At 44.9% G+C, this 25,091-nt stretch overlaps 1 pseudogene; it reads left to right on the top strand.

Moving 5' to 3' along the window:
- Positions 1–25,091, top strand: part of LOC124022429 — a 118,837-nt pseudogene that overhangs the window by 38,073 nt on the left and 55,673 nt on the right.

Below are 25,091 nucleotides of genomic sequence, written 5' to 3'. Positions count from 1 at the left end.
ATTCTATTAGTTTAATGGATTCTATTAGTTTAATGGGTTCTATTAGTTTAGTGAATTCTATTAGTTTAATGGGTTCTATTAGTTTAATGGATTCTATTAGTGGATTCTATTAGTTTAATGGATTCTATTAGTTTAATGGATTCTATTAGTGGATTCTATTAGTTTAGTGGATTCTATTAGTTTAGTGGATTCTATTAGTTTAGTGGGTTCTATTAGTTTAATGGATTCTATTAGTTTAGTGGATTCTATTAGTTTAATGGATTCTATTAGTGGATTCTATTAGTTTAATGGATTCTATTAGTTTAGTGGATTCTATTAGTTTAATGGATTCTATTAGTGGATTCTATTAGTTTAATGGATTCTATTAGTGGATTCTATTAGTTTAGTGGATTCTATTAGTGGATTCTATTAGTTTAATGGATTCTATTAGTTTAATGGATTCTATTAGTGGATTCTATTAGTTTAATGGATTCTATTAGTTTAGTGGGTTCTATTAGTTTAATGGATTCTATTAGTTTAGTGGATTCTATTAGTTTAATGGATTCTATTAGTTTAATGGATTCTATTAGTTTAATGGATTCTATTAGTGGATTCTATTAGTTTAATGGATTCTATTAGTGGATTCTATTAGTTTAATGGATTCTATTAGTTTAGTGGATTCTATTAGTTTAGTGGGTTCTATTAGTTTAGTGGATTCTATTAGTTTCATGGATTCTATTAGTTTAGTGGATTCTATTAGTTTAATGGATTCTATTAGTGGATTCTATTAGTTTAATGGATTCTATTAGTTTAGTGGATTCTATTAGTTTAGTGGGTTCTATTAGTTTAATGGATTCTATTAGTGGATTCTATTAGTTTAGTGGATTCTATTAGTTTAATGGATTCTATTAGTTTAGTGGGTTCTATTAGTTTAGTGGGTTCTATTAGTTTAATGGATTCTATTAGTTTAATGGATTCTATTAGTTTAGTGGATTCTATTAGTTTAATGGATTCTATTAGTTTAGTGGGTTCTATTAGTTTAGTGGGTTCTATTAGTTTAATGGATTCTATTAGTTTAGTGGATTCTATTAGTTTAATGGATTCTATTAGTTTCATGGATTCTATTAGTTTAGTGGATTCTATTAGTTTAATGGATTCTATTAGTTTAGTGGATTCTATTAGTTTAGTGGATTCTATTAGTTTCATGGATTCTATTAGTTTAGTGGATTCTATTAGTGGATTCTATTAGTTTAATGGATTCTATTAGTTTAATGGATTCTATTAGTTTAATGGATTCTATTAGTTTAATGGATTCTATTAGTTTAATGGATTCTATTAGTTTAATGGATTCTATTAGTTTAGTGGATTCTATTAGTTTAGTGGATTCTATTAGTTTCATGGATTCTATTAGTTTAGTGGATTCTATTAGTTTAGTGGATTCTATTAGTTTAGTGGATTCTATTAGTTTCATGGATTCAATTAGTTTAGTGGATTCTATTAGTTTAGTGGATTCTATTAGTTTAGTGGATTCTATTAGTTTAATGGATTCTATTAGTGGATTCTATTAGTTTAATGGATTCTATTAGTGGATTCTATTAGTTTAATGGATTCTATTAGTGGATTCTATTAGTTTAATGGATTCTATTAGTTTAGTGGATTCTATTAGTTTCATGGATTCAATTAGTTTAGTGGATTCTATTAGTTTAGTGGATTCTATTAGTTTAGTGGATTCTATTAGTTTCATGGATTCTATTAGTTTAGTGGATTCTATTAGTTTAATGGATTCTATTAGTGGATTCTATTAGTTTAATGGATTCTATTAGTAGATTCTATTAGTTTAATGGATTCTATTAGTGGATTCTATTAGTTTAATGGATTCTATTAGTTTAGTGGATTCTATTAGTTTAATGGATTCTATTAGTGGATTCTATTAGTTTAATGGATTCTATTAGTTTAGTGGATTCTATTAGTTTCATGGATTCAATTAGTTTAGTGGATTCTATTAGTTTAGTGGATTCTATTAGTTTAGTGGATTCTATTAGTTTCATGGATTCTATTAGTTTAGTGGATTCTATTAGTTTAATGGATTCTATTAGTTTAGTGGATTCTATTAGTTTAATGGATTCTATTAGTGGATTCTATTAGTTTAATGGATTCTATTAGTGGATTCAATTAGTTTAGTGGATTCTATTAGTTTAGTGGATTCTATTAGTTTAGTGGATTCTATTAGTTTCATGGATTCTATTAGTTTAGTGGATTCTATTAGTTTCATGGATTCTATTAGTTTAGTGGATTCTATTAGTTTAATGGATTCTATTAGTGGATTCTATTAGTTTAATGGATTCTATTAGTGGATTCTATTAGTTTAGTGGATTCTATTAGTTTAATGGATTCTATTAGTTTAGTGGATTCTATTAGTTTAGTGGATTCTATTAGTTTCATGGGTTCTATTAGTTTAGTGGATTCTATTAGTTTAGTGGATTCTATTAGTTTAGTGGATTCTATTAGTTTAGTGGATTCTATTAGTTTCATGGATTCTATTAGTTTAGTGGATTCTATTAGTTTAATGGATTCTATTAGTGGATTCTATTAGTTTAATGGATTCTATTAGTGGATTCTATTAGTTTAGTGGATTCTATTAGTTTAATGGATTCTATTAGTTTAGTGGATTCTATTAGTTTAGTGGGTTCTATTAGTTTAATGGATTCTATTAGTGGATTCTATTAGTTTAGTGGATTCTATTAGTTTAGTGGGTTCTATTAGTTTAGTGGATTCTATTAGTTTCATGGATTCTATTAGTTTAGTGGATTCTATTAGTTTAATGGATTCTATTAGTTTAATGGATTCTATTAGTTTAGTGGATTCTATTAGTTTAGTGGATTCTATTAGTTTAGTGGATTCTATTAGTTTAATGGGTTCTATTAGTTTAGTGGATTCTATTAGTTTCATGGATTCTATTAGTTTAGTGGATTCTATTAGTTTAGTGGGTTCTATTAGTTTAGTGGATTCTATTAGTTTAGTGGATTCTATTAGTTTAGTGGATTCTATTAGTTTCATGGATTCTATTAGTTTAGTGGATTCTATTAGTTTAATGGATTCTATTAGTTTAGTGGATTCTATTAGTTTAGTGGATTCTATTAGTTTAATGGATTCTATTAGTTTAATGGGTTCTATTAGTGGATTCTATTAGTTTAGTGGATTCTATTAGTTTAATGGATTCTATTAGTGGATTCTATTAGTTTAATGGATTCTATTAGTGGATTCTATTAGTTTAATGGATTCTATTAGTGGATTCTATTAGTTTAATGGATTCTATTAGTTTAGTGGATTCTATTAGTTTAGTGGATTCTATTAGTTTAGTGGATTCTATTAGTTTAATGGATTCTATTAGTTTAGTGGATTCTATTAGTTTAATGGATTCTATTAGTGGATTCTATTAGTTTAATGGATTCTATTAGTGGATTCTATTAGTTTAATGGATTCTATTAGTTTAGTGGATTCTATTAGTTTAGTGGATTCTATTAGTTTAGTGGATTCTATTAGTTTCATGGATTCTATTAGTTTAGTGGATTCTATTAGTGGATTCTATTAGTTTAGTGGGTTCTATTAGTGGATTCTATTAGTTTAATGGATTCTATTAGTTTAATGGATTCTATTAGTTTAGTGGATTCTATTAGTTTAGTGGATTCTATTAGTTTAATGGATTCTATTAGTTTAGTGGATTCTATTAGTTTAGTGGATTCTATTAGTTTAGTGGATTCTATTAGTTTAGTGGATTCTATTAGTTTAATGGATTCTATTAGTTTAATGGGTTCTATTAGTTTAATGGATTCTATTAGTTTAGTGGGTTCTATTAGTTTAGTGGATTCTATTAGTTTCATGGATTCTATTAGTTTAATGGATTCTATTAGTTTAATGGATTCTATTAGTTTAATGGATTCTATTAGTGGATTCTATTAGTTTAATGGATTCTATTAGTTTAGTGGATTCTATTAGTTTAGTGGATTCTATTAGTTTAGTGGATTCTATTAGTTTAATGGATTCTATTAGTTTAGTGGATTCTATTAGTGGATTCTATTAGTTTAGTGGGTTCTATTAGTGGATTCTATTAGTTTAATGGATTCTATTAGTTTAATGGATTCTATTAGTTTAGTGGATTCTATTAGTTTAGTGGATTCTATTAGTTTAGTGGATTCTATTAGTTTAATGGATTCTATTAGTTTAGTGGATTCTATTAGTTTAGTGGATTCTATTAGTTTAGTGGATTCTATTAGTTTAATGGATTCTATTAGTTTAGTGGATTCTATTAGTTTAATGGATTCTATTAGTTTCATGGATTCTATTAGTTTAGTGGATTCTATTAGTTTAGTGGATTCTATTAGTTTAATGGATTCTATTAGTTTAATGGATTCTATTAGTGGATTCTATTAGTTTAATGGATTCTATTAGTTTAGTGGATTCTATTAGTTTCATGGATTCAATTAGTTTAGTGGATTCTATTAGTTTAGTGGATTCTATTAGTTTAGTGGATTCTATTAGTTTAATGGATTCTATTAGTTTAGTGGATTCTATTAGTTTAATGGATTCTATTAGTGGATTCTATTAGTTTAATGGATTCTATTAGTGGATTCTATTAGTTTAATGGATTCTATTAGTTTAGTGGATTCTATTAGTTTCATGGATTCTATTAGTTTAATGGGTTCTATTAGTTTAATGGATTCTATTAGTTTAATGGATTCTATTAGTGGATTCTATTAGTTTAGTGGATTCTATTAGTTTAATGGGTTCTATTAGTTTAGTGGGTTCTATTAGTTTAATGGATTCTATTAGTTTAATGGATTCTATTAGTTTAGTGGATTCTATTAGTTTAGTGGATTCTATTAGTTTAGTGGATTCTATTAGTTTAATATATTCTATTAGTTTAATGGATTCTATTAGTTTAATGGATTCTATTAGTTTAATGGATTCTATTAGTGGATTCTATTAGTTTAGTGGATTATATTAGTTTAATGGATTATATTAGTTTAATAGATTCTATTAGTTTAGTGGATTCTATTAGTTTAATGGATTCTATTAGTTTAATGGATTCTATTAGTTTAATAGATTCTATTAGTTTAGTGGATTCTATTAGTGGATTCTATTAGTTTAGTGGATTCTATTAGTTTAATGGATTCTATTAGTTTAGTGGATTCTATTAGTTTAGTGGATTCTATTAGTTTAGTGGATTCTATTAGTTTAGTGGATTCTATTAGTTTAGTGGATTCTATTAGTTTAATAGATTCTATTAGTTTAATTTAACATTTTTATGTCATTTGTACAGAAGGAACAGTGGAAACTGTCCAACGTGATGTTAAAATGCGTGTTGGTATGTGTCCTGTGTGTCCCCAGAGGACAGAATATGATAAAGTGTTGGTATGTGTCCTGTGTCCCCAGAGGACAGACACCAGACTATGATATGATAAAGTGTTGGTGTGTGTCCTGTGTCCCCAGAGGACAGACTATGATATGATAAAGTGTTGGTGTGTGTCCTGTGTGTCCCCAGAGGACAGACACCATACTATGATATGATAAAGTGTTGGTGTGTGTCCTGTGTCCCCAGAGGACAGACACCATACTATGATATGATAAAGTGTTGGTGTGTGTCCTGTGTCCCCAGAGGACAGACTATGATATGATAAAGTGTTGGTGTGTGTCCTGTGTGTCCCCAGAGGACAGACACCATACTATGATATGATAAAGTGTTGGTGTGTGTCCTGTGTGTCCCCAGAGGACAGACTATGATATGATAAAGTGTTGGTGTGTGTCCTGTGTGTCCCCAGAGGACAGACTATGATATGATAAAGTGTTGGTGTGTGTCCTGTGTGTCCCCAGAGGACAGACTATGATATGATAAAGTGTTGGTATGTGTCCTGTGTCCCCAGAGGACAGACTATGATATGATAAAGTGTTGGTGTGTGTCCTGTGTGTCCCCAGAGGACAGACACCAGACTATGATATGATAAAGTGTTGGTATGTGTCCTGTGTCCCCAGAGGACAGACTATGATATGATAAAGTGTTGGTATGTGTCCTGTGTGTCCCCAGGGGACAGACACCAGACTATGATATGATAAAGTGTTGGTATGTGTCCTGTGTGTCCCCAGAGGACAGACACCAGACTATGATATGATAAAGTGTTGGTATGTGTCCTGTGTGTCCCCAGAGGACAGACACCAGACTATGATATGATAAAGTGTTGGTGTGTGTCCTGTGTCCCCAGAGGACAGACTATGATATGATAAAGTGTTGGTGTGTGTCCTGTGTGTCCCCAGAGGACAGACTATGATATGATAAAGTGTTGGTGTGTGTCCTGTGTCCCCAGAGGACAGACTATGATATGATAAAGTGTTGGTGTGTGTCCTGTGTCCCCAGAGGACAGAATATGATAAAGTGTTGGTGTGTGTCCTGTGTGTCCCCAGAGGACAGACACCATACTATGATATGATAAAGTGTTGGTGTGTGTCCTGTGTGTCCCCAGAGGACAGACACCATACTATGATATGATAAAGTGTTGGTGTGTGTCCTGTGTCCCCAGAGGACAGACTATGATATGATAAAGTGTTGGTGTGTGTCCTGTGTCCCCAGAGGACAGACTATGATATGATAAAGTGTTGGTATGTGTCCTGTGTGTCCCCAGGGGACAGACACCAGACTATGATATGATAAAGTGTTGGTATGTGTCCTGTGTGTCCCCAGAGGACAGACTATGATATGATAAAGTGTTGGTATGTGTCCTGTGTGTCCCCAGAGGACAGACACCAGACTATGATATGATAAAGTGTTGGTGTGTGTCCTGTGTCCCCAGAGGACAGACACCAGACTATGATATGATAAAGTGTTGGTATGTGTCCTGTGTGTCCCCAGGGGACAGACACCAGACTATGATATGATAAAGTGTTGGTGTGTGTCCTGTGTCCCCAGAGGACAGACACCAGACTATGATATGATAAAGTGTTGGTGTGTGTCCTGTGTCCCCAGAGGACAGACACCAGACTATGATATGATAAAGTGTTGGTATGTGTCCTGTGTCCCCAGAGGACAGACACCAGACTATGATATGATAAAGTGTTGGTGTGTGTCCTGTGTCCCCAGAGGACAGACACCAGACTATGATATGATAAAGTGTTGGTGTGTGTCCTGTGTCCCCAGAGGACAGACTATGATATGATAAAGTGTTGGTGTGTGTCCTGTGTCCCCAGAGGACAGACACCAGACTATGATATGATAAAGTGTTGGTATGTGTCCTGTGTGTCCCCAGGGGACAGACACCAGACTATGATATGATAAAGTGTTGGTATGTGTCCTGTGTGTCCCCAGAGGACAGACTATGATATGATAAAGTGTTGGTGTGTGTCCTGTGTGTCCCCAGAGGACAGACTATGATATGATAAAGTGTTGGTATGTGTCCTGTGTCCCCAGAGGACAGACTATGATATGATAAAGTGTTGGTATGTGTCCTGTGTGTCCCCAGAGGACAGACACCAGACTATGATATGATAAAGTGTTGGTGTGTGTCCTGTGTCCCCAGAGGACAGACTATGATATGATAAAGTGTTGGTGTGTGTCCTGTGTCCCCAGAGGACAGACACCAGACTATGATATGATAAAGTGTTGGTATGTGTCCTGTGTGTCCCCAGAGGACAGACTATGATATGATAAAGTGTTGGTATGTGTCCTGTGTGTCCCCAGAGGACAGACTATGATATGATAAAGTGTTGGTATGTGTCCTGTGTGTCCCCAGAGGACAGACACCAGACTATGATATGATAAAGTGTTGGTGTGTGTCCTGTGTGTCCTGTGTCCCCAGAGGACAGACACCAGACTATGATATGATAAAGTGTTGGTGTGTGTCCTGTGTCCCCAGAGGACAGACACCAGACTATGATATGATAAAGTGTTGGTGTGTGTCCTGTGTGTCCCCAGGGGACAGACACCAGACTATGATATGATAAAGTGTTGGTGTGTGTCCTGTGTCCCCAGAGGACAGACTATGATATGATAAAGTGTTGGTATGGGTCCTGTGTGTCCCCAGAGGACAGACTATGATATGATAAAGTGTTGGTATGTGTCCTGTGTGTCCCCAGAGGACAGACTATGATATGATAAAGTGTTGGTATGTGTCCTGTGTGTCCCCAGAGGACAGACTATGATATGATAAAGTGTTGGTGTGTGTCCTGTGTGTCCCCAGAGGACAGACTATGATATGATAAAGTGTTGGTATGTGTCCTGTGTGTCCCCAGAGGACAGACACCAGACTATGATATGATAAAGTGTTGGTATGTGTCCTGTGTGTCCCCAGAGGACAGACTATGATATGATAAAGTGTTGGTATGTGTCCTGTGTCCCCAGAGGACAGACTATGATATGATAAAGTGTTGGTATGTGTCCTGTGTGTCCCCAGAGGACAGACTATGATATGATAAAGTGTTGGTATGTGTCCTGTGTGTCCCCAGAGGACAGACTATGATATGATAAAGTGTTGGTGTGTGTCCTGTGTCCCCAGAGGACAGACTATGATATGATAAAGTGTTGGTATGTGTCCTGTGTGTCCCCAGAGGACAGACACCAGACTATGATATGATAAAGTGTTGGTGTGTGTCCTGTGTCCCCAGAGGACAGACTATGATATGATAAAGTGTTGGTATGTGTCCTGTGTCCCCAGAGGACAGACTATGATATGATAAAGTGTTGGTATGTGTCCTGTGTGTCCCCAGAGGACAGACTATGATATGATAAAGTGTTGGTATGTGTCCTGTGTGTCCCCAGAGGACAGACACCAGACTATGATATGATAAAGTGTTGGTATGTGTCCTGTGTCCCCAGAGGACAGACTATGATATGATAAAGTGTTGGTATGTGTCCTGTGTCCCCAGAGGACAGAATATGATATGATAAAGTGTTGGTATGTGTCCTGTGTGTCCCCAGAGGACAGACTATGATATGATAAAGTGTTGGTATGTGTCCTGTGTCCCCAGAGGACAGACACCAGACTATGATATGATAAAGTGTTGGTGTGTGTCCTGTGTGTCCCCAGAGGACAGACGCCAGACTATGATATGATAAAGTGTTGGTATGTGTCCTGTGTCCCCAGAGGACAGACTATGATATGATAAAGTGTTGGTATGTGTCCTGTGTGTCCCCAGAGGACAGAATATGATATGATAAAGTGTTGGTATGTGTCCTGTGTCCCCAGAGGACAGACACCAGACTATGATATGATAAAGTGTTGGTATGTGTCCTGTGTGTCCCCAGAGGACAGACTATGATATGATAAAGTGTTGGTATGTGTCCTGTGTGTCCCCAGAGGACAGACACCAGACTATGATATGATAAAGTGTTGGTGTGTGTCCTGTGTGTCCCCAGAGGACAGACACCAGACTATGATATGATAAAGTGTTGGTGTGTGTCCTGTGTGTCCCCAGAGGACAGACTATGATATGATAAAGTGTTGGTATGTGTCCTGTGTGTCCCCAGAGGACAGACACCAGACTATGATATGATAAAGTGTTGGTATGTGTCCTGTGTGTCCCCAGAGGACAGACGCCATCGGAGTCAGACTATCAGCTATTGGAGATCGCCCGGCGGTTGGAGATGTACGGAGTCAGGCTCCACCCTGCTAAGGACCGAGAGGGGACCAAGCTCAGTCTGGCTGTGTCTCATATTGGACTGCTGGTGTTTCAGGTACTGTATGAGCTCCAGATGTTTATCCACCAGGATCATGGGAGTTCATTTCTGATCTCTTACTTTTTTTAAATGCATTTTCTTAAAACTGCATTGTTGGTTAAGGGCTTGTATTCAGCATTTCACTGTGAGGTCTACTACACCTGTTGTATTCAGCATTTCACTGTGAGGTCTACTACACCTGTTGTATTCAGCATTTCACTGTGAGGTCTACTACACCTGTTGTATTCAGCATTTCACTGTGAGGTCTACTACACCTGTTGTATTCAGCATTTCACTGTGAGGTCTACTACACCTGTTGTATTCAGCATTTCACTGTGAGGTCTACTGCACCTGTTGTATTCAGCATTTCACTGTGAGGTCTACTGCACCTGTTGTATTCAGCATTTCACTGTGAGGTCTACTACACCTGTTGTATTCATCATTTCACTGTGAGGTCTACTGCACCTGTTGTATTCAGCATTTCACTGTGAGGTCTACTACACCTGTTGTATTCAGCATTTCACTGTGAGGTCTACTACACCTGTTGTATTCAGCATTTCACTGTGAGGTCTACTACACCTGTTGTATTCAGCATTTCACTGTGAGGTCTACTGCACCTGTTGTATTCAGCATTTCACTGTGAGGTCTACTGCACCTGTTGTATTCAGCATTTCACTGTGAGGTCTACTACACCTGTTGTATTCATCATTTCACTGTGAGGTCTACTGCACCTGTTGTATTCAGCATTTCACTGTGAGGTCTACTACACCTGTTGTATTCAGCATTTCACTGTGTCTACTACACCTGTTGGTCTACTACTGCACCTGTTGTATTCAGCATTTCACTGTGAGGTCTACTGCACCTGTTGTATTCAGCATTTCACTGTGAGGTCTACTGCACCTGTTGTATTCAGCATTTCACTGTGAGGTCTACTGCACCTGTTGTATTCAGCATTTCACTGTGAGGTCTACTGCACCTGTTGTATTCAGCATTTCACTGTGAGGTCTACTACACCTGTTGTATTCAGCATTTCACTGTGAGGTCTACTACACCTGTTGTATTCAGCATTTCACTGTGAGGTCTACTACACCTGTTGTATTCAGCATTTCACTGTGAGGTCTACTACACCTGTTGTATTCAGCATTTCACTGTGAGGTCTACTACACCTGTTGTATTCAGCATTTCACTGTGAGGTCTACTACACCTGTTGTATTCAGCATTTCACTGTGAGGTCTACTACACCTGTTGTATTCAGCATTTCACTGTGAGGTCTACTGCACCTGTTGTATTCAGCATTTCACTGTGAGGTCTACTACACCTGTTGTATTCAGCATTTCACTGTGAGGTCTACTACACCTGTTGTATTCAGCATTTCACTGTGAGGTCTACTACACCTGTTGTATTCAGCATTTCACTGATGTATGTGACAAATAACTTTAGATTTGAGTAATGCTGTCGTTATGAATCCATGTCATACCACTTAGGGCTGTGACTGGCATGGAATATTGGATGATGGTTATTGGTCAGCCAAATGACCACGGTCACCGTAATAACCATTTGGAGAAGGAAAAAGGGGAGGGGGACGTTGCCTAGGCAACCGAAGACTCGTCTGTCTAGCACCAAGCTTACCAAGGAACAACAAAGTTTCATCACTTTGTAGAGTCCATGTTACAGCAGAAACGGACTCAACCGCACGAATGTCCGGCTGGCCACGAATGTCCGGCTGGCCACGAATGTCCGGCTGGCCACGAATGTCCGGCTGGCCACGAATGTCCGGCTGGCCACGAATGTCCGGCTGGCCATGAATACCGGGCTGGCTGCTCTTGAGTCAGCTTTTCTTTCCACACACAAAAATATATACTTTCGCAAGGCACTGTATATACAGTGGGGCAAAAAAAGTATTTAGTCAGCCACCAAATTGTGCAAGTTCTCTTATTTTCCACCATAATTTGCAAGTAAATTCATAAAAAATCCTACAATGTGATTTTCTGGATTTTTTTTCAAATTTTTTCTGTTGAAGTGTACTTATGATGAAAATTACAGGCCTCCTCATCTTTTTAAGTGGGAGAACTTGCACAACTGACTAAATACTCTTTTGCCCCACTGTATATACAGTACATGATTGGAACTAAACGGCCTGAACCATGAAAAACAGCCCCAGACCATTATTCCTCCACCAAACTTTACAGTTGGCATTATGTATTGCGGCAAGTAACATTGTCCTGGCATCCGCCAAACCCAGGTTAGTCCGTCGGACTGCCAGATGTGAAGTGTGATTCATCCCTCCAGAGAACACATTTCCACTGCTCCAGAGTCCAATGGCGGCGAGCTTTACACCACTCCAGCATATTTTACCATTTAGATTCTTCAAAGTAGCCACCCTTTGCACACTCTTGGCATTCTCTCAACCAGCTTCACCTGGAATGCCTTTCCACATATGCTGAGCACTTGTTTTTCCTTCACTCTGCGCTCCAACTCATCCCAAACCATCTCAATTGGGTTGAGGTCGGGTGATTGTGGAGGCCGTCTGACGCAGGACCCATACACGAAGAGATCATCCGTACACCTACTCTGCTTCTCACAAACGCACAGCGGTTGGAACCAAACATCTCAAATTTGTACTCATCAGACCAAAGGACAGATTTCCATCGGTCTAATGTCCATTGCTCATGTTTTTTGGACCAGGCAAGTCTCTTCTTATTGGTGTCCTTCAGGTTTCTTAGCAGCAAATCAACCATCGGCCATAAATAAAAGGCAGAAGACTGTCTGGGAAGTGTCTCTGTGATACACAATCTTATGTCCTGTCTGTATGCATGTTGTCCAACCAACTGAAACTCCTCTCTCCTATCGGGACACACTAAGATCAATGCTTTTAACTGGTCTAACTCTCTCCTATAGGGACACACTAAGATCAATGCTTTTAACTGGTCTAACTCTCTCCTATAGGGACACACTAAGATCAATGCTTTTAACTGGTCTAACTCTCTCCTATAGGGACACACTAAGATCAATATTTTTAACTGGTCTAACTCTCTCCTATAGGGACACACTAAGATCAATGCTTTTAACTGGTCTAAAGTCCGCAAGCTCAGCTTCAAGAGGAAACGTTTTCTCATCAAACTGAGACCAGACCTCAATGTAAGTCCTTATACCACGGCTTGGCAGAATACTCCATTCTGATTGGTTGAAAGGGTGTTGATTTATTTCTCAGTAAATTCACAGTAATATTCCACAGTTAGTTCCAACACAGTGTTTTATCAGTGGATGAACACAGCCCTCGTTTCTCCTGTTCTAACCAATGCTAAGCTATGTGTTGACCATGTCTGTGCCCGCCTGCAGCAGAGTGCATACCAGGACACTCTGGAGTTTGTGATGGCCAGTAGAGATTGCTGTAAGATCTTCTGGAAAATATGTGTGGAGTACCACGCCTTCTTCAGACTGTTTGAGGAACCCAAGCCCAAAGCCAAAGCTGTTCTCTTCACCAGAGGGTCCTCCTTCAGGTTTAGGTAGGCTGGCTGGGTGGGTGGAGCTTGTAGAGGTTTGGGTAGGCTGGCTGGGTGGGTGGAGCTTGTAGAGGTTTGGGTAGGCTGGCTGGGTGGGTGGAGCTTGTAGAGGTTTGGGTAGGCTGGCTGGCTGGGTGGAGCTTGTAGAGGTTTGGGTAGGCTGGGTGGGTGGGTGGGTGGAGCTTGTAGAGGTTTGGGTAGGCTGGCTGGGTGGGTGGAGCTTGTAGAGGTTTGGGTAGGCTGGGTGGGTGGGTGGGTGGAGCTTGTAGAGGTTTAGGTAGGCTGGCTGGCTGGGTGGGTGGAGCTTGTAGAGGTTTGGGTAGGCTGGCTGGGTGGGTGGAGCTTGTAGAGGTTTGGGTAGGCTGGGTGGGTGGGTGGGTGGAGCTTGTAGAGGTTTGGGTAGGCTGGCTGGGTGGGTGGAGCTTGTAGAGGTTTGGGTAGGCTGGCTGGGTGGGTGGAGCTTGTAGAGGTTTGGGTAGGCTGGCTGGGTGGGTGGAGCTTGTAGAGGTTTGGGTAGGCTGGCTGGGTGGGTGGAGCTTGTAGAGGTTTAGGTAGGCTGGCTGGGTGGGTGGAGCTTGTAGAGGTTTGGGTAGGCTGGCTGGGTGGGTGGAGCTTGTAGAGGTTTGGGTAGGCTGGCTGGGTGGGTGGAGCTTGTAGAGGTTTAGGTAGGCTGGCTGGGTGGGTGGAGCTTGTAGAGGTTTGGGTAGGCTGGCTGGGTGGGTGGAGCTTGTAGAGGTTTGGGTAGGCTGGCTGGGTGGGTGGAGCTTGTAGAGGTTTGGGTAGGCTGGCTGGGTGGGTGGGTGGAGCTTGTAGAGGTTTAGGTAGGCTGGCTGGGTGGGTGGAGCTTGTAGAGGTTTGGGTAGGCTGGCTGGGTGGGTGGAGCTTGTAGAGGTTTGGGTAGGCTGGCTGGGTGGGTGGGTGGAGCTTGTAGAGGTTTGGGTAGGCTGGCTGGCTGGGTGGGTGGAGCTTGTAGAGGTTTGGGTAGGCTGGCTGGCTGGGTGGGTGGAGCTTGTAGAGGTTTGGGTAGGCTGGCTGGGTGGAGCTTGTAGAGGTTTGGGTAGGCTGGCTGGCTGGGTGGGTGGAGCTTGTAGAGGTTTGGGTAGGCTGGCTGGGTGGAGCTTGTAGAGGTTTGGGTAGGCTGGCTGGGTGGGTGGAGCTTGTAGAGGTTTGGGTAGGCTGGCTGGGTGGGTGGAGCTTGTAGAGGTTTGGGTAGGCTGGCTGGGTGGAGCTTGTAGAGGTTTGGGTTGGCAGGCTGGGTGGGTGGAGCTTGTAGAGGTTTGGGTAGGCTGGCTGGCTGGGTGGAGCTTGTAGAGGTTTGGGTAGGCTGGCTGGGTGGAGCTTGTAGAGGTTTGGGTAGGCTGGCTGGCTGGGTGGGTGGAGCTTGTAGAGGTTTGGGTAGGCTGGCTGGGTGGAGCTTGTAGAGGTTTGGGTAGGCTGGCTGGCTGGGTGGGTGGAGCTTGTAGAGGTTTGGGTAGGCTGGCTGGGTGGGTGGAGCTTGTAGAGGTTTGGGTAGGCTGGCTGGGTGGGTGGAGCTTGTAGAGGTTTGGGTAGGCTGGCTGGGTGGAGCTTGTAGAGGTTTGGGTTGGCAGGCTGGGTGGGTGGAGCTTGTAGAGGTTTGGGTAGGCTGGGTGGGTGGAGCTTGTAGAGGTTTGGGTAGGCTGGCTTGGGTGGAGCTTGTAGAGGTTTGGGTAGGCTGGCTGGCTGGGTGGGTGGAGCTTGTAGAGGTTTGGGTAGGCTGGGTGGGTGGAGCTTGTAGAGGTTTGGGTAGGCTGGCTGGGTGGGTGGAGCTTGTAGAGGTTTGATACTGGACTCAACAATGTGACCTTCCTATTGTGTCAGGGCCTTTCACTGACAGTCCTTTTACAGGGACTGTGCTGCTTCATCAGACCTCTGTGTTTCAACATACTACCACGTTCTGTCTCTTTCTGTCTGCAGCGGTCGGACACAGAAGCAGGTTTTCGATTACGTCAAGGACTCAGAGTTCCAAAGGTCCTTTTGAAAGGTGAGACTTCACCTGGTCTGGATGTCAGCCTCTCTTCCCCTGAGGCGTGTTTGTGGCTCCAGGTTCCCATGTCAATGTCCCTTTACCTCAACAGTTGATAGACTAAGCCTCGCCTGTCTCCTCCAGGAAACACAGTAAGAAGGTGTCTGGCGGCAGCCTGCCACCCCAGGACAGAAAGACATCCACAGTGCCACAAGAGGTCAGTATATCCTGGTGACCTTTCTCTCTGTGATTCATAGGAGAAGGAATAGAGTTAGTGTGTGTTCTGGTCTTTATATCACAGAGTATCCCTTTAACTTCTCTCTCTCCCTCCTCTCCAGAGTGTCTCAGTGGACCAGACAGACTCTCCTCTCAGGTTGACCCTCCAGGCCCCGGTGGACGACCCTACAGTGACCAACGGCCACCAGGCTGGACCAGAGGCCCAGGCCCTACCCTCCACCACGGGACACCCAGAGCAGCAGATCTCAGGTCCAGTCCGGCACGCAGCTGAAGGCAGCAGCTCTTCTATCTCCTACATCCACTGGTCTGGTATAGATAGAGAACGAGGCCAGAGGCACACGCTCACACACACATGTTAGCCCCTCCCTCAGGGTTAGCTCCCTGCCACTGTTAGCCCCTCCCTCAGGGTTAGCTCCCTGCCACTGTTAGCCCCTCCCCCAGGGTTAGCTCCCTGCCACAGTTAGCCCCTCCCTCGGGGTTAGCTCCCTGCCACTGTTAGCCCCTCCCCCAGGGTTAGCTCCCTGCCACTGTTAGCCCCTCCCCCAGGGTTAGCTCCCTGCCACTGTTAGCCCCTCCCTCAGGGTTAGCCTCCTGCCACAGTTAGCCCCTCCCTCGGGGTTAGCTCCCTGCCACTGTTAGCCCCTCCCTCAGGGTTAGCTCCCTGCCACAGTTAGCCCATCCCTCAGGGTTAGCTCCCTGCCACTGTTAGCCCCTCCCTCAGGGTTAGCTCCCTGACACTGTTAGCCCCTCCCCCAGGGTTAGCTCCCTGCCACTGTTAGCCCCTCCCTCAGGGTTAGCTCCCTGCCACTGTTAGCCCCTCCCTCAGGGTTAGCTCCCTGCCACAGTTAGCCCCTCCCCCAGGGTTAGCTCCCTGCCACAGTTAGCCCCTCCCTCAGGGTTAGCTCCCTGCCACAGTTAGCCCCTCCCTCGGGGTTAGCTCCCTGCCACTGTTAGCGCCTCCCTCAGGGTTAGCTCCCTGCCACTGTTAGCCCCTCCCCCAGGGTTAGCTCCCTGCCACTGTTAGCCCCTCCCTCAGGGTTAGCTCCCTGCCACTGTTAGCCCCTCCCCCAGGGTTAGCTCCCTGCCACTGTTAGCCCCTCCCTCGGGGTTAGCTCCCTGACACTGTTAGCCCCTCCCTCAGGGTTAGCTCCCTGACACTGTTAGCCCCTCCCTCAGGGTTAGCTCCCTGCCACAGTAGCCCCTCCCTCAGGGTTAGCTCCCTGCCACTGTTAGCCCCTCCCTCAGGGTTAGCTCCCTGCCACTGTTAGCCCCTCCCTCAGGGTTAGCTCCCTGCCACTGTTAGCCCCTCCCTCAGGGTTAGCTCCCTGCCACTGTTAGCCCCTCCCCCAGGGTTAGCTCCCTGCCACAGTTAGCCCTTCCCTCAGGGTTAGCTCCCTGACACTGTTAGCCCCTCCCCCAGGGTTAGCTCCCTGCCACAGTTAGCCCCTCCCCCAGGGTTAGCTCCATGCCACTGTTAGCCCCTCCCTCAGGGTTAGCTCCATGCCACTGTTAGCCCCTCCCCCAGGGTTAGCTCCCTGCCACTGTTAGCCCCTCCCCCAGGGTTAGCTCCCTGCCACTGTTAGCCCCTCCCCCAGGGTTAGCTCCCTGACACTGTTAGCCCCTCCCCTAGGGTTAGCTCCCTGACACTGTTAGCCCCTCCCCAGGGTTAGCTCCCTGACACTGTTAGCCCCTCCCCCAGGGTTAGCTCCCTGCCACAGTTAGCCCCTCCCCCAGGGTTAGCTCCCTGCCACAGTTAGCCCTTCCCTCAGGGTTAGCTCCCTGACACTGTTAGCCCCTCCCCAGGGTTAGCTCCCTGCCACTGTTAGCCCCTCCCCAGGGTTAGCTCCCTGCCACAGTTAGCCCCTCCCCCAGGGTTAGCTCCCTGCCACAGTTAGCCCTTCCCTCAGGGTTAGCTCCCTGACACTGTTAGCCCCTCCCCCAGGGTTAGCTCCCTGCCACAGTTAGCCCCTCCCCAGGGTTAGCTCCCTGCCACAGTTAGCCCCTCCCCCAGGGTTAGCTCCCTGCCACAGTTAGCCCTTCCCTCAGGGTTAGCTCCCTGACACTGTTAGCCCCTCCCCCAGGGTTAGCTCCCTGCCACAGTTAGCCCCTCCCCCAGGGTTAGCTCCCTGCCACAGTTAGCCCCTCCCCCAGGGTTAGCTCCCTGCCACAGTTAGCCCCTCCCCCAGGGTTAGCTCCCTGCCACAGTTAGCCCCTCCCCAAGGTTAGCTCCCTGCCACAGTTAGCCCCTCCCCCAGGGTTAGCTCCCTGCCACAGTTAGCCCCTCCCCCAGGGTTAGCTCCCTGCCACAGTTAGCCCCTCCCCCAGGGTTAGCTCCCTGCCACAGTTAGCCCCTCCCCCAGGGTTAGCTCCCTGCCACAGTTAGCCCCTCCCCCAGGGTTAGCTCCCTGCCACAGTTAGCCCCTCCCCCAGGGTTAGCTCCCTGCCACAGTTAGCCCCTCCCTCAGGGTTAGCTCCCTGCCACAGTTAGCCCCTCCCTCAGGGTTAGCTCCCTGCCACAGTTAGCCCCTCCCTCAGGGTTAGCCCCTCCCTCAGGGTTAGCTCCCTGCCACAGTTAGCCCCTCCCTCAGGGTTAGCCCCTCCCTCAGGGTTAGCTCCCTGCCACAGTTAGCCCCTCCCTCAGGGTTAGGAATCAGCCGTGTTTGATGTTCCTTCTGCCCCCCCTCCCTGTATCAGCAGTCATCCTAATCATCAGTCTGTCTGACCCCCTCCCTGTATCAGCAGTCATCCTAATCATCAGTCTGTCTGACCCCCCTCCCTGTATCAGCAGTCATCCTAATCATCAGTCTGTCTGACCCCCCTCCCTGTATCAGCAGTCATCCTAATCATCAGTCTGTCTGACCCCCCCTCCCTGTATCAGCAGTCATCCTAATCATCAGTCTGTCTGACCCCCTCCCTGTATCAGCAGTCATCCTAATCATCAGTCTGTCTGAGCCCCCCTCCCTGTATCAGCAGTCATCCTAATCATCAGTCTGTCTGACCCCCCTCCCCCTTCCTCTTTGCTGTCTGCTTGGCTTGACTCCTGGCATGTAAACAAGATAGACATCTCATTGTTGTTCCTTTCGGCCCTGATCCTGATTTCTGTTCTTTTGCAAATCCAACATGGCCGCCGCTTCATCCTCATCATTGTCATTTGTTTGATTACATTCTCTGACAATACATTATATTTATCATTAAAAACATGACAGATAAATCAGACTATGTTCAAAGCTTCTATGTCTCTCTCTACTGTGTTCCACTGTTGTGCTTCTCTCCAGGCTGTTTCCTCTGTCTCTCTCTCTACTGTGTTCCACTGTTGTGCTTCTCTCCAGGCTGTTTCCTCTGTCTCTCTCTACTGTGTTCCACTGTTGTGCTTCTCTCCAGGCTGTTTCCTCTGTCTCTCTCTCTACTGTGTTCCACTGTTGTGCTTCTCTCCAGGCTGTTTCCTCTGTCTCTCTACTGTGTTCCACTGTTGTGCTTCTCTCCAGGCTGTTTCCTCTGTCTCTCTCTACTGTGTTCCACTGTTGTGCTTCTCTCCAGGCTGTTTCCTCTGTCTCTCTCTACTGTGTTCCACTGTTGTGCTTCTCTCCAGGCTGTTTCCTCTGTCTCTCTACTGTGTTCCACTGTTGTGCTTCTCTCCAGGCTGTTTCCTCTGTCTCTCTCTCTACTGTGTTCCACTGTTGTGCTTCTCTCCAGGCTGTTTCCTCTGTCTCTCTCTCTACTGTGTTCCACTGTTGTGCTTCTCTCCAGGCTGTTTCCTCTGTCTCTCTCTCTACTGTGTTCCACTGTTGTGCTTCTCTCCAGGCTGTTTCCTCTGTCTCTCTACTGTGTTCCACTGTTGTGCTTCTCTCCAGGCTGTTTCCTCTGTCTCTCTCTACTGTGTTCCACTGTTGTGCTTCTCTCCAGGCTGTTTCCTCTGTCTCTCTCTCTACTGTGTTCCACTGTTGTGCTTCTCTCCAGGCTGTTTCCTCTGTCTCTCTCTCTACTGTGTTCCACTGTTGTGCTTCTCTCCAGGCTGTTTCCTCTGTCTCTCTCTACTGTGTTCCACTGTTGTGCTTCTCTCCAGGCTGTTTCCTCTGTCTCTCTCTACTGTGTTCCACTGTTGTGCTTCTCTCCAGGCTGTTTCCTCTGTCTCTCTACTGTGTTCCACTGTTGTGCTTCTCTCCAGGCTGTTTCCTCTGTCTCTCTACTGTGTTCCACTGTTGTGCTTCTCTCCAGGCTGTTTCCTCTGTCTCTCTCTCTACTGTGTTCCACTGTTGTGCTTCTCTCCAGGCTGTTTCCTCTGTCTCTCTCTACTGTGTTCCACTGTTGTGCTTCTCTCCAGGCTGTTTCCTCTGTCTCTCTCTACTGTGTTCCACTGTTGTGCTTCTCTCCAGGCTGTTTCCTCTGTCTCTCTACTGTGTTCCACTGTTGTGCTTCTCTCCAGGCTGTTTCCTCTGTCTCTCTCTACTGTGTTCCACTGTTGTGCTTCTCTCCAGGCTGTTTCCTCTGTCTCTCTCTCTACTGTGTTCCACTGTTGTGCTTCTCTCCAGGCTGTTTCCTCTGTCTCTCTCTCTACTGTGTTCCACTGTTGTGCTTCTCTCCAGGCTGTTTCCTCTGTCTCTCTCTCTACTGTGTTCCACTGTTGTGCTTCTCTCCAGGCTGTTTCCTCTGTCTCTCTCTCTACTGTGTTCCACTGTTGTGCTTCTCTCCAGGCTGTTTCCTCTGTCTCTCTCTCTACTGTGTTCCACTGTTGTGCTTCTCTCCAGGCTGTTTCCTCTGTCTCTCTCTCTACTGTGTTCCACTGTTGTGCTTCTCTCCAGGCTGTTTCCTCTGTCTCTCTCTCTACTGTGTTCCACTGTTGTGCTTCTCTCCAGGCTGTTTCCTCTGTCTCTCTCTCTACTGTGTTCCACTGTTGTGCTTCTCTCCTGGCTGGACACTTTACATTCAACTGGACACTTTACATTCAACTGGACACTTTACATTCAACTGGACACTTTACATTCAACTGGACACTTTACATTCAACTGGACACTTTACATTACTTTACATTCAACTGGACACTTTACATTCAACTGGACACTTTACATTACTCTACATTCAACTGGACACTTTACATTCAACTGGACACTTTACATTCAACTGGACACTTTACATTCAACTGGACACTTTACATTCAACTGGACACTTTACATTACTTTACATTCAACTGGACACTTTACATTCAACTGGACACTTTACATTCAACTGGACACTTTACATTACTTTACATTCTACTGGACACTTTACATTACTTTACATTCAACTGGACACTTTACATTACTTTACATTCAACTGGACACTTTACATTCAACTGGACACTTTACATTCAACTGGACACTTTACATTCAACTGGACACTTTACATTCAACTGGACACTTTACATTACTTTACATTCAACTCGACACTTTACATGACTTTACATTCAACTGGACACTTTACATTCAACTGGATCCTTTACATTCAACTGGACACTTTACGTTACTTTACATTCAACAGGACACTTTACATTCAACAGGACACTTTACATTACTTTACATTCAACTGGACCCTTTACATTCAAATGGACACTTTATATTCAACTGGACACTTTATATTCAACTGGACACTTTACATTCAACTGGACACTTTACATTACTTTACATTCAACTGGACACTTTACATTCAACTGGACACTTTACGTGACTTTACATTCAACTGGACACTTTACATTCAACTGGACACTACATTCAACTGTACACTTTACATGACTTTACATTCAACTGGACACTTTACATTACTTTACATTCAACTGGACACTTTACATTACTTTACATTCAACTGGACACTTTATATTCAACTGGACACTTTACATTCAACTGGACACTTTACATTCAACTGGACACTTTACATTCAACTGGACACTTTACATTCAACTGGACACTTTACATTCAACTGGACACTTTACATTCAACTGGACACTATACATTCAACTGGACCCTTTACATTCAACTGGACCCTTTACATTCAACTGGACCCTTTACATTCAACTGGACACTATACATTCAACTGGACACTTTACATTCAACTGGACACTATACATTCAACTGGACACTTTACATTCAACTGGACACTTTACATTCAACTGGACACTATACATTCTACTGGACACTTTACATTACTTTACATTCAACTGGACACTTTACATTACTTTACATTCAACTGGACACTTTACATTCAACTTTACATTCAACTGGACACTATACATTCAACTGGACACTATACATTCAACTGGACACTTTACATTCAACTGGACACTTTACATTCAACTGGACCATTCACATTACTTTACATTCAACTGGACACTATACATTCAACTGGACACTATACATTCAACTGGACACTTTACGTTCAACTGGACACTATACATTCAACTGGACACTTTACGTTCAACTGGACACTATACATTCAACTGGACACTTTACGTGACTTTCCATTCGGCTGGACACTTTACGTGTCCAGCTGAATGGTTTTCATGTTTTGATAGGTTGAATGCAGCTCTGACTCGTTCCTGTCCCCTCCTCTCTTCCAGGTGTGATCTCAGGCAGCTCTGATCTCTCTGACTCGTTCCTGTCCCCTCCTCTCTTCCAGGTGTGATCTCAGGCAACTCTGATCTCTCTGACTCGTTCCTGTCCCCTCCTCTCTTCCAGGTGTGATCTCAGGCAGCTCTGATCTCTCTGACTCGTTCCTGTCCCCTCCTCTCTTCCAGGTGTGATCTCAGGCAGCTCTGATCTCTCTGACTCGTTCCTGTCCCCTCCTCTCTTCCAGGTGTGATCTCAGGCAGCTCTGATCTCTCTGACTCGTTCCTGTCCCCTCCTCTCTTCCAGGTGTGATCTCAGGCAGCTCTGATCTCTCTGACTCGTTCCTGTCCCCTCCTCTCTTCCAGGTGTGATCTCAGGCAACTCTGATCTCTCTGACTCGTTCCTGTCCCCTCCTCTCTTCCAGGTGTGATCTCAGGCAGCTCTGATCTCTCTGACTCGTTCCTGTCTCCTCCTCTCTTCCAGGTGTGATCTCAGGCAACTCTGATCTCTCTGACTCGTTCCTGTCCCCTCCTCTCTTCCAGGTGTGATCTCAGGCAGCTCTGATCTCTCTGACTCGTTCCTGTCCCCTCCTCTCTTCCAGGTGTGATCTCAGGCAGCTCTGATCTCTCTGACTCGTTCCTGTCCCCTCCTCTCTTCCAGGTGTGATCTCAGGCAGCTCTGATCTCTCTGACTCGTTCCTGTCTCCTCCTCTCTTCCAGGTGTGATCTCAGGCAGCTCTCCAGTGGTGGTGAACGGGCAGAAAGCCTTTCTCTTCGGCCCGGGTCAGAGCCCCAACGGGCACCAGCCCTCGCCCATCAACGGCCATTCCTCCCCCCTCTCATCCCCCCTGTTCACCGACGCTGGCTACGTCCGCACGGATGACGAAGACGAGGTTCGGAGGAAGGTTCGTCTTTCAGGGAGGGAGGCAGGGTGGGAGAGAGTGAAGGAGAGATTGGAGGAGGGGGGAGGACATGTCCCCATACTCTTGAGAGAGCAATCCAGCCCAGAGGACAGTACTGTTCTGCTTTGTTAGAACTGTGGTATCCCACTTTACCAGGCTAGGGAGAGTCTGTAAGGAGCTGTGTTATCCCAGGCTAGGGAGAGTCTGTAAGGAGCTGTGTTATCCCAGGCTAGGGAGAGTCTGTAAGGAGCTGTGTTATCCCACTTTACCAGGCTAGGGAGAGTCTGTAAGGAGCTGTGTTATCCCACTTTGCCAGGCTAGGGAGAGTCTGTAAGGAGCTGTGTTATCCCACTTTACCAGGCTAGGGAGAGTCTGTAAGGAGCTGTGTTATCCCACTTTACCAGGCTAGGGAGAGTCTGTAAGGAGCTGTGTTATCCCAGGCTAGGGAGAGTCTATAAGGAGCTGTGTTATCCCACTTTACCAGGCTAGGGAGAGTCTGTAAGGAGCTGTGTTATCCCACTTTACCAGGCTAGGGAGAGTCTGTAAGGAGCTGTGTTATCCCAGGCTAGGGAGAGTCTGTAAGGAGCTGTGTTATCCCAGGCTAGGGAGAGTCTGTAAGGAGCTGTGTTATCCCAGGCTAGGGAGAGTCTGTAAGGAGCTGTGTTATCCCAGGCTAGGGAGAGTCTGTAAGGAGCTGTGTTATCCCAGGCTAGGGAGAGTCTGTAAGGAGCTGTGTTATCCCAGGCTAGGGAGAGTCTGTAAGGAGCTGTGTTATCCCACTTTACCAGGCTAGGGAGAGTCTGTAAGGAGCTGTGTTATCCCACTTTACCAGGCTAGGGAGAGTCTGTAAGGAGCTGTGTTATCCCACTTTACCAGGCTAGTGAGAGTCTGTAAGGAGCTGTGTTATCCCACTTTACCAGGCTAGGGAGAGTCTGTAAGGAGCTGTGTTATCCCAGGCTAGGGAGAGTCTGTAAGGAGCTGTGTTATCCCAGGCTAGGGAGAGTCTGTAAGGAGCTGTGTTATCCCACTTTACCAGGCTAGGGAGAGTCTGTAAGGAGCTGTGTTATCCCACTTTACCAGGCTAGGGAGAGTCTGTAAGGAGCTGTGTTATCCCACTTTACCAGGCTAGGGAGAGTCTGTAAGGAGCTGTGTTATCCCAGGCTAGGCAGAGTCTATAAGGAGCTGTGTTATCCCACTTTACCAGGCTAGGGAGAGTCTGTAAGGAGCTGTGTTATCCCACTTTACCAGGCTAGGGAGAGTCTGTAAGGAGCTGTGTTATCCCACTTTACCAGGCTAGGGAGAGTCTGTAAGGAGCTGTGTTATCCCAGGCTAGGGAGAGTCTGTAAGGAGCTGTGTTATCCCAGGCTAGGGAGAGTCTGTAAGGAGCTGTGTTATCCCAGGCTAGGGAGAGTCTGTAAGGAGCTGTGTTATCCCAGGCTAGGGAGAGTCTGTAAGGAGCTGTGTTATCCCAGGCTAGGGAGAGTCTGTAAGGAGTTGTGTTATCCCAGGCTAGGGAGAGTCTGTAAGGAGCTGTGTTATCCCACTTTACCAGGCTAGGGAGAGTCTGTAAGGAGCTGTGTTATCCCACTTTACCAGGCTAGGGAGAGTCTGTAAGGAGCTGTGTTATCCCACTTTACCAGGCTAGGGAGAGTCTGTAAGGAGCTGTGTTATCCCACTTTACCAGGCTAGTGAGAGTCTGTAAGGAGCTGTGTTATCCCACTTTACCAGGCTAGGGAGAGTCTGTAAGGAGCTGTGTTATCCCACTTTACCAGGCTAGTGAGAGTCTGTAAGGAGCTGTGTTATCCCACTTTACCAGGCTAGGGAGAGTCTGTAAGGAGCTGTGTTATCCCAGGCTAGGGAGAGTCTGTAAGGAGCTGTGTTATCCCACTTTACCAGGCTAGGGAGAGTCTGTAAGGAGCTGTGTTATCCCAGGCTAGGGAGAGTCTGTAAGGAGCTGTGTTATCCCAGGCTAGTGAGAGTCTGTAAGGAGCTGTGTTATCCCACTTTACCAGGCTAGGGAGAGTCTGTAAGGAGCTGTGTTATCCCAGGCTAGGGAGAGTCTGTAAGGAGCTGTGTTATCCCAGGCTAGGGAGTCTGTAAGGAGCTGTGTTATCCCAGGCTAGGGAGAGTCTGTAAGGAGCTGTGTTATCCCACTTTACCAGGCTAGGGAGAGTCTGTAAGGAGCTGTGTTATCCCACTTTACCAGGCTAGG

The sequence above is a fragment of the Oncorhynchus gorbuscha genome, unplaced genomic scaffold (assembly GCF_021184085.1).
Source record: "Oncorhynchus gorbuscha isolate QuinsamMale2020 ecotype Even-year unplaced genomic scaffold, OgorEven_v1.0 Un_scaffold_1383, whole genome shotgun sequence".
NCBI lineage: Eukaryota > Metazoa > Chordata > Actinopteri > Salmoniformes > Salmonidae > Oncorhynchus > Oncorhynchus gorbuscha.
The sequence above is the reverse complement of the archived record's forward strand: the minus strand, read 5'-3'. Positions and strand labels throughout refer to the sequence as shown.